The sequence below is a fragment of the Leptidea sinapis genome, chromosome 20, assembly GCF_905404315.1.
Source record: "Leptidea sinapis chromosome 20, ilLepSina1.1, whole genome shotgun sequence".
Classification (NCBI taxonomy): Eukaryota; Metazoa; Arthropoda; class Insecta; order Lepidoptera; family Pieridae; genus Leptidea; species Leptidea sinapis.
In genome coordinates, this window is record NC_066284.1 from 6442619 (window position 1) to 6458565 (window position 15947).

At 32.6% G+C, this 15947-nt stretch overlaps 1 protein-coding gene across 1 annotated transcript in view; it reads right to left on the reverse strand.

Moving 5' to 3' along the window:
* LOC126970134 (uncharacterized) overlaps positions 1-15947 on the reverse strand; it is a 234544-nt gene that overhangs the window by 176654 nt on the left and 41943 nt on the right. The window contains exon 2 of the mRNA XM_050815872.1: positions 9824-9873. The gene's annotated coding sequence lies outside the window, so the exon portion shown is untranslated. The remainder of the gene's footprint in view (positions 1-9823; positions 9874-15947) is intronic.

A 15947-nucleotide genomic window follows, 5' to 3' on the forward strand; every position in this document is an offset into this window, starting at 1 on the left:
GAAGACTTAAGTTTAACCATAAAGAAAATACGCTATTAGTCGCATCACCGCTTTTTAACAACATTGTTCAAAAAAATTTGGAGGACCAAAAATAGCAGGGAAACGCTTCAAGCTGGCCCACATTCTACCGATCTACAAAGTAACTTTTGATGGACATAGAAATGCTTTAACTTTCGCCATTAAAAATTATATATATAGTGGAGTGGAACTAAAAACAACTGATTGCACTCCGGGAGTGCCGGCACAAGTGAAAACTTTAACATTGTCGTTGTGCATTTTTGAATATTTGGAATGGTTAAGGAATAATTTCGCACGAATTGCTTTATTTATCAGTATAGAAGTACTAGCATTTATGTGGTTAAATAAATTATTCATTTATTGCGCTATCGTACACAAAAATTACTATTACAATTATTTTACATTAAAAAGTTTATCTCTCACTAAACTCAACTTTCATCCATAATTTCAACGACTGTCTTACGAATTTTCGATCAGGTTACAGAACAGCGAATGAGAGAAAATATAAATATCTTTCGAGAATTGTTTTGGATCGAAACCAAAGTATGTTTGAAACGGTGGATGAACAAACTGATAGGATAAGTCACGTCGGACCCAATCACTCGTATCGTTTTTCTATCCGAAGCTATCGATAAATTTTAACATAATCCGTTGCTTTGTCGATAAAAAATAAATCTGAAATTAACTGTATTGCTAAAAATTATTTAGCCGTTACAGATAATAGAATATATAAGGTAAAAATTATTGAAAACGTGTATATGGCATGGATGGCAGCCCAAATAATGGAAGTTTTCAGAGAAGCGCATTGTACCATATACGATCAAAGGCCTTCGCTATATCCAGGCTAACTGCTTACCAGGCCTTTCTCCCTTGCTTTCGATTGCCGTCGCCCATATATGTGTTAGGTATCCAAGAAGATCACCCACCGACCCACCATGGCAAAAGCCGTACTGTCGGTCGAACTGTCGTAGAACAAAACTTATTTTAGTGTTCTAATCTCTATCTAAAATCTGTGTACCTAATGTGAAAGCATTGACCCTTCGTTCTTTGTCTAGATATCTGTTTTTAATATCTATATTAAATTCTCTTAGAGATAAATAAATATAGTGCGAGAGTTAATAAATTTGTCTGTGATTAAACTTATTATAGTGACCAGATATGATGATAAGATGAAAAATGCGCTGTTGAATGGCATTGAATAGCTCTCACTGTATGTTGTTCAATGTTATTCAACGCTATATGCTAATTTAGTATATAGATTTGGTAAATCTTTTCTTTTGTATAATATTATTAATTCTAATAATGTTAAGTTGTAAGTCTTAATAGTTTAGTTTAAAGTAAGTAGTAGTTAAGTATGTACACATAATTAAATGTTTTTAAGCGCATTAACTTTCCAACAAACTGTAAAAGTTTGGCAAAATATATCAATAAGTTAAAAGTGTACTTATTTAATTTAAAATAAAATTAAAAAAAAATAAATGATGGAGATATAGGTAAAATTCCGCCATATTTGGTACTAAAAAAATCTGTATCTGTGATATTTATAACTAACAGGTCAGAATCTATTCAATATTGATAGTGTTCAAATGATTGGTTATAAAGTAATATCACATGTACGTAGGTCACACTAAAGTTTTGCCTAACTTAAAAAAAACAACATGTTATAACCAAAATTATATGTTTATTGCTTATCAAAATAATCTCCTTTACATTTTAAACATTTTTCATGCGATCGAACCATTTTTAAAACAGGAGGACCACAGATCTGAAGGCATGTTTTCTACGTGGTGGTCGAACGCTTTCACTGCCTCTTCGGAATTGGTAAAAGTGAAACCTCCCATCAAATCTTTGGTTTTGGGGAAAGTACAGAAATCACATGGTGCTAAAAGGCATAAAAGGCATTTATTTTCTCAAAATTGATTCCTTTAGAATTCTTTTTGATGTCATTTCTTATACTTCTAGATACTACTATATACTACTACCGCTTCGGAAACAAATGGCGCTCTGAGAGAGAAGAAGCGGCGCAAGAAACTCTCCCAGCATTCTTTTTTCTGCGCTCTTTTCATAAAAAATATACAATATTGTACAGTCGCTATAAAATAATCACAATCTAGTCCCAGGCTGTCCGATCATTTAGATATTCAGCAGTGGAGTAATAGGATTTACGACAGAGCCATTTCTTTATAAAGCATTTAAATTTATTTATAGATAATGCCTGAACAGTGGCTGGGACTTTATTGTAGAAGTGTATACATTTACTCTTAAAGCTATTATGGATCTTATGAAGCCTACTAGAATTAGTTACAAGCAATCCCTTATTTCTAGTGTTATAATAATGAAAATCACTATTAAGAGCAAAAAGGTGACGATTTTTGTGAACATATATTAAATTTTCATAAATGTACTGACAATAAACAGTCATGATATTTATTTCTTTAAATTTTTCTTTGAGAGACTGTCTATAACCAAGCTGATATATAGCACGAACAGCTCTCTTTTGCAGTGCAAACACTATATCAATGTCAGCAGCATGACCCCATAGTAATATACCGTATGTCATGATGCTGTGAAAATAACTAAAGTACACTAATCTAGCGGTCGCAACATTCGTGTACTCTCTAATCTTTCTAGCTAGGTTGGGGCTATGTGCAGGATAGGTGACGTTTATATTTTTTGTAGTTGTAGTTTAATGTAGTTGTACATTTTCGGAAGCTAAAAATGACTTAGTTTTGTTGGCCCTTTGTGAAGAAGCGTTGTCATGATTTAGGAGAACCCGGCTTTTTGGTCTTCTTTCGCGAACTTTTTAACACCCTGGGTAAACAAGCTGAGAAAAAAAATGCGATCATTATTTTACCAACAACATTAGAATGTCGGTCGTCGTACTACATTAGCATCTGTGTGCACCATTCCACGCAAGCCCGCTTTTGCTCCGCTGTCAGTTCATGAGGGATCCAACGACAACAAAGTTTCCAAACTTGCAATTCTTCGCGTAAAATTTTCTGAATTTGGCTCATACCAATCCCCAATAGTCCTCGAATTGTCTCATAGGTAATCCGCAGGTTTTCTTCAATTAGCCGTTTAACAGTAGCCACATTATTTTCGTTGACGGCAGTTGAAGGCCCCCTTTACGAAATTCGTCATGCAAAGAACCCTGACCTCCCTCAAATTTAGGAAACCATCGCCTTACGGTGCTTAAGCAAGGTGCTTCTCTCCCAAAAGAATTTAGAAAACGAGTGGAACAGTCTTGCGGAGAGAGAGAACTTTTAAAATAATAAAAAATCATCGCTCTACAATCTTTTCGGCTTAATTCCAATTTCGTTGCGTACGTAGAACTTTGATGTTTGATAAAAAAACAATTGACAAATGATTTCCAGCCAATTGTTTTTTTTTAACTAAGAAGGTTGCAACGTTTCAAAAAATATAACATTCAAAATTCAAATAGTTCCAATTAGCTGCTAGAAGTACAAAACTATTAGTGTGCCCCATGTTTATGGATATAGTTCTAATAGGGATGCTTTTATTTGGCGAATTATGCAATTTCAATTTATAATAAAACAGTAAGTTTCTATTCTACAGTTTTAATTTTGTTCATAGTCCCCACTGACTGTTAATGGATTTTTAAAGCTAAAGTATATAACTGAAATTATTAAAAGCAATTAAGAGATTCGAAGCTCAACAATTTGTCACCATTACGTTTTGTCTGAAGAGATTTGTCTCGTAATTAATTATGACTGATATTTCGCTTTGACGGTAAAAAAATAGACCGGAAGAACAATTAATGCTTCGATTAAACTTTTAAGTGAAACATTGCTTAAGCCTACTAAGCTACGGCTATTTTTCTCAAATCGTATATTATTTGAACCCAGCTTAAATAAAACCTTTTAATACAACACGATAGAAAAAGTTTTAATGGGATCTGATGAACGAAACGCGCTCTATATAAATTTCTTAAAAGTAATTTTCTTTGTCACAGATTTAATTTCTTGCCTAATTTATAAGTATTCTGTAAAGCGTACTTTACGTAAAACATCACTAAATAATAATATGCCTTAATAAGTCGGATACTTCATTTCTTTTTTTTCTGACATTTATTAGATTACTTTTCTTGGTCTTGGCTAATAAATTGGCTAAATAAAAAATATTTAGGATCTAGTAGTCCCGACAACTTTTGTTATGTATAAATGGAAAAAACTACATATGTTATGGGATAACCTTATAGACTGCTCGGAATTATTGGAATCTATATATCTAAGCGTACCGGACTATAGAACCCGTCACACTGCTTTGTTTCACGTCCCCCAAATGACTACAAATTATGCCCAGAACAGTATTTTAAAACGTACTTATATAATAGTGAATACATTTTTGCCATATCTAAGCAACACTTTTTACACGAAAAATTGGCATATATGTAAAGTTATTTGTAAGTCTATTGTAATGTCCTTTTATGCTATTGGATTATTAGTAAAAATAATTATTATTATATCTGGGGCATGGCAGGGGGCAGTGCTCCCGCCAAGTCGAGCAAAAACAAGCGGCATGACCGTTCCATACTTTTCTCGAAGCAGTTCAGACCATTTTCAACTTTGTTGTTGTGGGTAAAATAAGAAGACTGAATTATAGCGACCCTAAAAATATTGGAAATATTTTATGTTTTATATAAAAAGATTAACTTGGCCTTCGGACTTAACAATCTAATTATATAATGTGTATTAATTACTTGTGAGATACATTGTGTTATTAATAAATAACGATACGGTGTGTTTCATGCGATGGCCAAGTTAATGTATTTATTTAAAACATAATATTATATTTTCAATATTGATATGATCGCTACAAGATGTTGTTAGGTTAGCTAATTATGTAATAACTTAATACAGAAGGACTCTTAAGTAGGGACTAAACAAATTGACCGACTTGGTATCACATGGATCTCACAACTTTTGACCGTAGAAGAACTGAGTTGCGAGACTAATTTGGAGTCCTTAAACAATCCGTACGATTGGTAGTGAAGAATTATCCATGAAAAGAGTGCGTGCGTCTATTGATAACTGGCCTCAACGTTTAAAGGACTGTATTGTAGCCAATGGAGAAGACATCGAATAAGCTTTTTATATTTTAAATTGTTTTATATTGATGTATTTAACTAACACACTGTAAAAGTAATAAATGTTATTTGCAATAGAAAATTTGTTTTTTCTTTGTTTCAGTACTTATGACTAGGTATTTGAACCTCCCACATGAGAGTACAGAAACAACACCATCGGAATCGGTTCAATTAAGTCCTATAGAACTTTTTTACTTAAACCTTAGAGTATATATTTTAAGCCTATTGAAACTGGAATGGAAAAAACTAAACGAAAACGGAACAATTTTTAATCCATTGCTAAACAGATATCACTTTTGCTAGGTACGTAACACCCTCTGTGCTGAAACCGGATTGAAAAGGACTGGAAACTTTATTCTTACATAGGAATATACTTACCTTTAGCTGTTTAGGAATAAGTCGTTCATGTTTTTCAAAAGGTTGTCTTAGATCAATACAAACGGGATTCTCTTTTCTGACTGGGAACGTTATCCCTTTCCGCGGATCTGTATTTTTCTGATGATGAAAATTAAAACAAAATAAGGAAACCATACCTGCTGCTGGTTATAAAATAATAAGTCATTTCGTGAAAGAAGCTACAAAATAATTTCCAAAATCTAGAGGTTCTAATAATAGACCTATTAAAATAACGTTCGAGATAAGGATGAAGCTCACAAAAGGCTGAACCAAAAGTGCCTGAAGGTATTAAACCAAAGCCCTATGCATACCCAACTCCGCCGTACCAGGATGACATAAATTATCAAGGAATGGCTGAAGTTTCAGTTAAGAAGAGTACCGATAGGACAATATAAAACGGAAAATTGTTTTTCAGCTTATAGTGATTAACCTGATGTAATTCTAATAAACAATGTATTTGTCTTATGCTTGCTTTTATGCGTTTTAGGCTCCATATCTCACAAATAAATTATATAATTACACTCATTTGCAAAAAGAGGGCACCTAAGCAGGGAACCAATTTTGTTACCATTAATTTGTTTGATAATTTTATGTAGTCTCCTCTAGTTACTCTCACAATTTTGGAAAATCAATAAACAAGGCATTGTTTTCGTTAATTAGATCAATGATATTCCATAGCTCTCTGATGATGATGATGATGAATGATCTCACTCGTCGTTTCAAAACATCCTCTATGAGATTGGGATCGGGACTTCGCTTCCACATCTGCAGGCCGATAAGCATTGTCGTCTATAAAAATCAATTAGATTCCTCAGTGCGTGTTATATATGAGGCGTTAGATCTTCCGTAATATGTACATATATCGATGTCCATCCAATGTGCCATTTTCTATAAATCGAACAAATGTGGGAGGGCCTAATCGAACGAAACTATGCCTTACCAAACATAACTGAGCCCCCACCGTAGGTTGTGCTTTCTTCAAGGCCCGCCTCTACCAAGTATTCTATTTGCCTTCACCATACGAAGATACCCTGGCTTCATAAGAGAACACTAAATACCCTTTACCAGTCATTTTGAGTCCATAACACACACTTAAGAACAAAGCTAAGCCTTGCAAATCGGTGGTCAAGGAATAAGATAGGAGCACGGGCGGGGCGATGACTACTTTATTGGCAGCTAGAAGCAACCTTCTGATTGTCCAATAACGGATTCGCACATTTTTACTTCTACAAGGTTCATCCAAAGGTCCAAATAATAATATGAAGATTTGCGTTTTCTTAACAACTGATTGACCAGATAGCGATCGTACGTAGTGAGATTTTTTAATCAACAGCTCAAACACCAATCCAATGTGGATTAAAAGATTAATCTTTTATAATTATTTCATAATATTATAATTGTGTATTCTCATTTTAATCAGCTATCCATGATACTCGCCCATCTTATGCCTCTTGACAAAAGTAAGTTCTTTTTAAAAATAATTGAACGAAAAATTTAGACAAAATATGTTTTAAATCATAAAGGTGCAAATATAAGGGTAAGGTTGAAGTTAATATTGTAATATCCTTCATATATTTGAGAGACCCTTTTATCCCTTTAGAGAGAGCTTCTCGTCTGAGGAGCTGAATGATAGATGGCTTTTGAAATATTATTTTATAGGTGAGGCACCTGATCACATTTCTTCATAATTAAATAAGTTAATATTATTTTAATAAACATATATTTATTATTTTTGAAGCGTGTGTGTACATTAATATGTTAATACCTACTTTAGTATCTTTATAGTTAATAGTAGTAGAAGTATAGTAATAGTTTTTATTTTACCTTTTTAGTTGTAAAATGTATATTAAATAATACAACCAATAATAATGATTTATTACTACCTAATTAATATTTACAGAAATAGATCAGTTAGAGTTTTACCAAATACATTATAATAATATTGAAAAATTTACGATTTTTGACTATGTTACGTTCGGAGAGTACGTCCGATTTATTTCTGCCCTCCCGAATGAACAATAATTCATACTATGTTTGGATAGCTTTAGAGTGGCTGTAATGTTTTTGATGAAATTTACTAACTACTCGGGAATTCTCCGGGCAGATTTTTTTTTTTTTTTTAGCTGATGGTAATTGATACGCCATGCCCATTACAATGCAGTGCCGCTCAGGATTCTCAAAAACCCAAAAATTCTGAGCAGCACTACAATTGCGCTCGTCACCTTGAGACATAAGATGTTAAGCCTCATTTGCCTAGTAATTTCACTAGCTACGGCGCCCTTCAGACCAAAACACAGTAATGCTTACACATTACTGTTTCACGGCAGAAATAGGCGCCGTTGTGGTACCCATAATCTAGCCGGCATCCTGTGCAAAGGAGCCTCCCACTGATAAATATAAAATTATGTTATAGGTCTCCTTAGATCATTTATACATCTAGATAGACTATGACAGAAAATTGAGTTTAGAGTTAACCTACAGAGAGACAAATACATCATACACAGAAAACTTAGACTCTGCAGTACTAAATTCGGTTACAGGTGTGCGCCTAATGTCTCCGATATCTGCTTATTATAGACAGTGTTTTCTTTTGTGCGTCTGTTGTAACTGAACTCCTCCTAAACGGCTGGACCGATTTTAATGAAATTTTCTGTGTGTCTTCAGGTGGATTCGAGAATGGTTTAGATTCACAATCGTACTACCTCCTAAGCGGCTGGACCGATTTTGATGATTTTTTTGTGTGTTCCAGTGAATTTGAGATTGATGTGTGTCTTCAGGTGGATTCGAGAATGTTTTTGATTCCCAATTGAACAACCTCCTAAACGGCTGGACCGATTTTGATGACATTTGTGTGTTCCATTGAATTTGAGATTGGTTTAGATTCTCAATTTCGTCCATATAATATAATTCTCCTGCTCATGTGTATATTAGTGAACTCCGATATTAGTGGACCGATTTTTCAAATTTAAGACGTGTGTACAGGACAATGTCTATCGAGTCCACTAGTATAATATAATAATATGCCAACACGACCGCGCGTCCGTATAAGCCACCTGCTGAGTTGTTTTAGCGCTAAACCCGGCGCGGCCACTTGAAACGTGAGACCCACTTGTGTTTATAATACTCCATTATTCGGTTTATGTTACGGGTTGATAGATGAAAAAGCTTGGTATTGTAAGCAAAAAATATGATTTATGATAGATTCGTGCTGTGAATCACGCCGCTCTTTCAGAGTTCTACGAAAAAATTGACTATTTTGCACGTCAAAACAAAAATATTGGAATTGAATTCTTTGTTTTCTTATTACTATCGTGGACACGTTATCATATGATCTCATGATTTCTGTAGAAAAATTGCTGAACCAACATTGATTGATATAATATAAACCAATATCGTATGAAAGAAGTCATGCCCAACTACCCATAATTAATTATATATCTTTATATATAATACAATTCTTCTGTACGTGTGTTGACAGTGAACTCCTCCTAAACGGCTGGACCGATTTGAATGATTTTTTTGTGTGTTGCAGTGAATTTGAGAATGAGTTCGTATATAATTCTAAATAATAATACTAGCTGACCCGACAGACGTTGTTCTGTATATAATAAATAAAAGAATGTATTTATATGAATTTGTCAATAATATATCATAACATCAAAAATTACTTCGTAAAATATGCACCCTGCTGTCGTAATGAAATTGTTTCACAGCAGAACTGTCAAACCGTGCTTCAATAAATTCTCTCATAGAAATTTTGTATGGACACATCAAAGGAAAAACAAATTTGTTGTTTTTATTTAATTTAGCAGCATTTTCCTATTTATTCGCCTTTTAAACCTTCTCTGGACTTCCACAAATAATTTAAGACCAAAAATAGCCAAATCGGTCCAGCCGTTCTCGAGTTTTAGCGAGACTAACGAACAGCAATTCATTTTTATATAATATATAGATGTACAGAACAGCGTCTGTCGGGTAGTAGTAGATAATAAATATGATAGTCAAATTTGTATTTGATATGCAACTATTTAACTAGTATAAATTCATTTGCATCTGGAGAATCAGCAAATATCGAGTTAAGCTCTGGCTTGCAGATGTAAGACTACAATATTTATTTATTTTTTGAAAAAAACAATTGACATTTTCTCACATCTTACCTTGATAGAGTTATTGGTGTTACAGTATTATAGTAATTTTAAATGAATTTATATTTAAATTAAAATCATATATATTTTATATAATCATTAGCTAAATATAAGCCTAAATCACATCACTTTAATGAAAATGTAAATATGTACTCACCGTAGGTAAGCTCCTGAAGCTCGGATTGAAAAGGCTTTCCGTCCGATTTCCTGAAACATAAATAATTAATGAAATCCAGACCAATGCTCTAGGAACCAGATAAATCTGAACAAAACAAAATATATTTGATATAACAACCTAATTATTTTATTTTAATATGGCCACGTCGAATTTTTGCGAGAGTAAAAATTCGATATGTTTGGTACGTAAGGGAATGTTTACCTTACGTCGCGCACAATAAGATTGAGTATGATATAACTTGCTGTTACATAAACAACCTGTTTACTTGCTTATTATTTCGATTGATTTTATTGTTTAATATATTGTTTATTATTTAATAATTTTATATTTTTTTTATTTTTATTTATAGAAATCGGTCCAGTAGTTTTTGTGTGAAACATAAGAAACATACATACAAAAACACAAATGTTGTGTCTTTATAACATTAGTTAAGACAAAAGTATGAAAATTATTTTTGTGTCATGTCAAAGAAGTATATCTTGTTACGTGCGAACAGAAGTTTTTTTTTTATTCGTATGGTATAACAATAAAGATGAAGTAATATAGTGCGACCACTTTTGAGTCGCAATTAATTTTGTTTACTTATTAGATATTTTTTTTAAAAGTAGAGTCGGGGAGTACTGCCCAGGAATTAATAAAAAGATAAACGAATTATAAAAATTTATAAAAGACCTGGCCCGTGCCAGTGCCGCTGATACTATTCAAGATCCAAATTTTGAACCGTGACATTCAATCATTAAGGCAAAAACCGGTTCACACTAGCACCTGCTGGACTTATTTTGATTAAGAGAGAACAAGATAAAAATCATTACAATTGAGGCATTACAAAACTAATTAGAATTTTATATTAGAATGAAATTTTCCATTGAATATTCTTTCTATAATACCAAATTAGCTTAATTGTCGTTAGTCTCTTGTTCAATGAATTAGTGAGCTCCTATTTGAGTGGTCCAATTATGAAATGAGGTTTACAATCTGCTCAGATATCTGATCATGTGAAATATCGATTTGGGAGAGCAGAGGGTTTATAAGCTCGACATGTAGAGCGGCGAGGAGAGCGTATCATCGGAATGGCACGTGAATGCACGTATAACATGTATAATATGTTCATTGAAAACTCGTGCCCATTGAAATCCTGGGAACAATGGCCTTTGTTGTGCACTTACAATATCTACCTTTATTTGAATGAAGCCGGTTATCATCTGTAGCCTAGGCTATCCTATACGATCTCGTTGGTGAAACGGAATTAAATGTTTAGCTTAGACCTGGATTGATTCTCGACGTCAGAGTTCTGTTATGTTATTTTAAAACTGTGATACTTATGTACACAATACCTGCAATTAAATTATTGAAACTATCAAATTCAAATTCAAATATTTTTCTTCAAAATAGGAGGTGACATCACTAAAGAGACAGTCAAAACTACCACCAATTCTTAAATGTATGCCTCAGGCCTGAGAAGAATGGGCGCAACAAGCTCAGCGGGCTTTTTTTTCATCAAAAAATATGTTTACAAAGTAATATTGTAGAATTATTTAATAGCCTGAGGGCGGTCGCTCCATTCCCAATCTGTGGTAACATTAAGAAAGTCATTTGTGTTATAGTTACCTTTACCACACAAACGTTTTTTAACAATTCTTTAGAATATCGTAATACTCTTGTTTTGAACATTTTCTAGGTAATCCTGCGTATCGTGAGACATTGTTAAGTTATTGATTAATACAGCTTTGCTCGTGATATATCGGTGTGGGTACCGACTAGTTTCGGACCATTCGGAGATCCTTCATCAGGGCGAGCACCTTAACCTTAAATAAAATTATATAGTAATATTTTAGAGAATTAAAATTTAAGTAATAATATATGCGTCGTACATTTCCGGTGGACCAGCAATAATCCAAAGGAATTATATAAATAGCCCAGGTAACGTATATTTTGACGAAAATCGTATATAAGTATTCTTTCGAAAATTCCCTGGACAACCCAGGTATTCCATATATTGCCTAAATATCTAAGTAAAGAATGTCTGAAGTATACAGATTGCCGGTATCATAAACACCATATCAAGTATAAGGTGGCACTTTAACGAGGTCGCTTCTGGCGTTCTGACATATTATATTATTCATAATGTATTCTTAGAATATATCTACAAGGATTAAACATTTTTTTGAAAAATACTTTACCACCTTTTGCTTAGCTCTGCAATGAAATACAATAATCATTCGTAATCTCCTTAATGTGGTACCTTAATATTTTCACATTAATATGGTCTAAATATAAATTAAATATTTATTATTGAGACTATAAAGTAATCCATTGTGCATGTACCGAAGATTATTTTGTTTTATTCCTTTTCTTTGATAATTATATTATCTATCTATATATATAAAAATGAATTGCTATTCGTTAGTCTCGCTAAAACTCGGCTGGACCGATTTGGCAAATTTAGGTCTTGAATTATTTGTGAAAGTCCAGAGAAGGTTTAAAAGGTGAATAAATAGGAAAATGCTGTAAAATTAAATAAAAACAACAAATTTGGTTTTCCTTTGATGTTACCATACATAATTTCTATGAGAGAATTTATTGACGCACGGTTTGACAGTTCTGCTGTGAAACAATTTCATTACGACAGCAGTATTACGAAGGTGCATATTTTACGAAGTAATTTTTGATTTTATGATATATTATTGACAAATTCATTTAAAAACATTATTTTATTTATTATATACAGAACAACGTCTGTCGCGTCAGCTAGTATTTAATATAAAGTGGATTTTTTACGATTACGAAGCTTCTATGTTGTCATTACATTTATAAGCAAGGAACCTTTAGTCATTCTTTAGTTGTCTGTTACACACCATTTCAAAGTTTTCAATTAGTGTTATTATAATTCACCCAATATTTATTTCATGAAAGCATCTGTGACCAAGCTTATCTACCGGAATACTTAAGAAGAGTGATCTATAGAAAAGAGACAAAGAATCGGCTCCACAGTCACCTTGTCTCTTTCTAGACAGTGATGACGGGTATTGATCGTAACCAAATACTATAAGAAATTGTGTAGGATCAAACAAAAATAATTATAACCTTATTGAAAATAAATTAGTCATAAGTAATCTCCGGAAGCACTACAATATAGGCAATATCAACAGCTAAATCCCAGTGGTTAGTGACCCTGCCTACTAAGCTAGAGGTCCCGGGTTCGAATCATGGTAGGTGCAATCATTTAAATGATGACTATGAATGTTTAAATGTTTAAGCAAGTATATTGCATAAAATATGTCGTTGTCTTGCACCCATAGTACAGGCTATGCCTAGTTTCAGGCAAGATAATTTGTGTAAGAGTGTGTCAATATTGTGCGAAAACATGCGTCAGCTCGTGAACGGATGCTGTTTGTGGTTGATAATAATCACGACCATCATGTTCACAAAGCATCCTTCCCACACAAACAATGAATTCAAGCTCTGAAGGTTGATGCATTCAATATACGATAATTTATATTTATACAGTTTATGCTTTATTACATTTTTTATGTAATTTTTAGTCATTATTTAAACACGATTCATATATTGGATGCAACACCTGACAACCTAATTTGTTTTGTATATTATAGCATTGTATAATACTCTATTTGATTTAAAAGAGTGGCACTTGAGTTTCTTGTATGTTTTTCTCACGAGCTCTACTTTTTCCGAGTATATGGTAGATTCAGTAATTTATAAGAATTATTTATAGTGACGATTCAAAACCACTTAGTTTAAGTCTTATTGAATAAAGTTTATCTGACTTTGACTTAGAAAACTCCTGAACTGATTGGAATATTACTTGTACAATTAGTTTCAGTGTTTTGGAGAAGATTTTAGTATCTGAAAATAATATATTGGTGAGTACTAATCGGGAAACTATATTTTTTTGACTAAGAACTACCTATATACTCACAATACAAATAATTCAGTCATTGACATTTTATTACATATTCCAATTCATACGATGAGCGGGATACTTAATAACTACATATTATAAAACAAAGTCCTCCGCCGCGTCTGTCTGTCTGTCTGTTAGCGAAAAACTCAAAAATTACTGCTCCGATTTTCAAGCTGTTTTCACAAATGGATGTATGCTTTAAGTATATAATTTGTTAAGTTTTAATATAAACATCCATGACTCAGAAATAAACATCCATATTAAGCATTTATATGAAGAATATTGATGTCTTTTACCTTGTCGTGGATGTTTAAATGTATTTATGTATGTTTATATGAATTTATGTATGTTTAGGTAAGTAAATTGTATTAAATATATCGTTGTCTTGCAACCTATAACACAGGCTATATATGTTTAATTTGGGGCAAGATTATTTGTGTAAAAAGTGTCTCAATATTATAATTATTCTTAATATAACTTTAAGTATACTTTAGCGACATTTGTTGGAGGTGTCGGAAAAAATAAGCCGTCTGGGAGATTTCCTCAAAAACGCTATCTGAACCCTTTGAGATATAACAAAATAATGTATGATGGAATTGTGTATCTTATTTAGGTCTACAGATATATCTGCGATGGCATATATCTATCTCTTGAATCATTAAGTTAAGTATTTAAACGGATTCGAGTCTTCCACTCTTTTGCTGGTAACAATTTCTATCGTATATATTTTTTATTTTCTTTATTCGGAATTAAAAGACAGTTATTATAATAAGTCTTAATAACTAAATTACAATTGAATAAAATAAATAAATGTAAAACCCACATTATACGCATTTAGGTATAGAAGTGTATATAAATGTGTTAATTATACTAGCTGCCCAGTTGTTCTGTAGATACTGTTTTATAGGAAATTGTCAATAATATTTCAAAACATCAAGAATTATTTCGTTAAAATGATCCCTGAGGGTCTACCATCAACTTTTAATAAGCGATGCAGTTCAGTTTAGGTACCCAAACTGAATCACTAAAATTCGTACCAGGAAGTGCGTTTTACTGAATGGCGTTTGGATCGCTTATGAAGAATGAACGAAATAAAATTGCGTTTCGAAACTTAAAATGATATGATTTTAGCACTTTTTTTGCGTAGAAAATACTAAAAATACATTTTAAAATTGTGCAATTGCGTCAAATTATAAACCATTAAACGCTATTTTATACTTATAAAATAATAGTAATATAAATAAATATAGTTCTTTCAATTACAAATTAAATGTTTGCTTATGTGTTTTCGTAAAAATAACGAGTTATGAACGCACCTCCATTGATGTTTAATTTGACAGGACCGCAGAATACATTTTTTTTTATAAATTCGTTCTTGCGAACAGGCTATAGCCCGGGCACTTACTGCCTCGTCTTTAGTATTTTCATTTTTGGTATGTATTTTCAGTATTTTGATTTACAAAAAAGCCCAATAAAGTATTCTCATCTCAACTTTAATCAATAAAATATTATTTTCTATGTTTTCACAATTTTTTAAAAGTTATTAACAACACGATTCACTTTCCTCTAAGGAAGTAGCAACTTTTTTCGAAGCGGTCACTTTGACAAATAAGCTATCCAGTTTAGGTTGAAATAACACCTCATGGTACGAATGAATGAACGAACTAAATCAGTTTGCGATTCAGTTTATATCATTTTTGACATTCAATTGACATCATTGCGATTTAATCAGTTGATTTGACGACAACCTAAATTAGATAGCTCTAATCACGTCGTGGTACGAAATAGCAAAGCAGTTCATTTTAGGTTGTCAATTGAATCGGAATAAGAGTTCATGGTAGGCCCGCTGTTGTTATAATGAAATTGTTTCACAGCAGAACTGTCAAACCGTGCGTCACTAAATTCTCTCACAGAAAATATGTCCATACAAAACAAATATTGAAAATAAAAATAATTATGGGTTTCAAATCGAAATAAAAACTACCCTATCTCTCAAGTTGGACCAAACTGCACTCCATGAAGTAATCCCCATTCACATCCGTTCGTAAGTTTAGGAGTCGATCGCGGACAAACAACGTGTCACGTAATTTATATATACGAGTATTAAGATATATGAAGATATAATATACAGCAGATTGTTGATAATATGTGGAAATATCTAGGGTCTTTAAGGTATAAAAA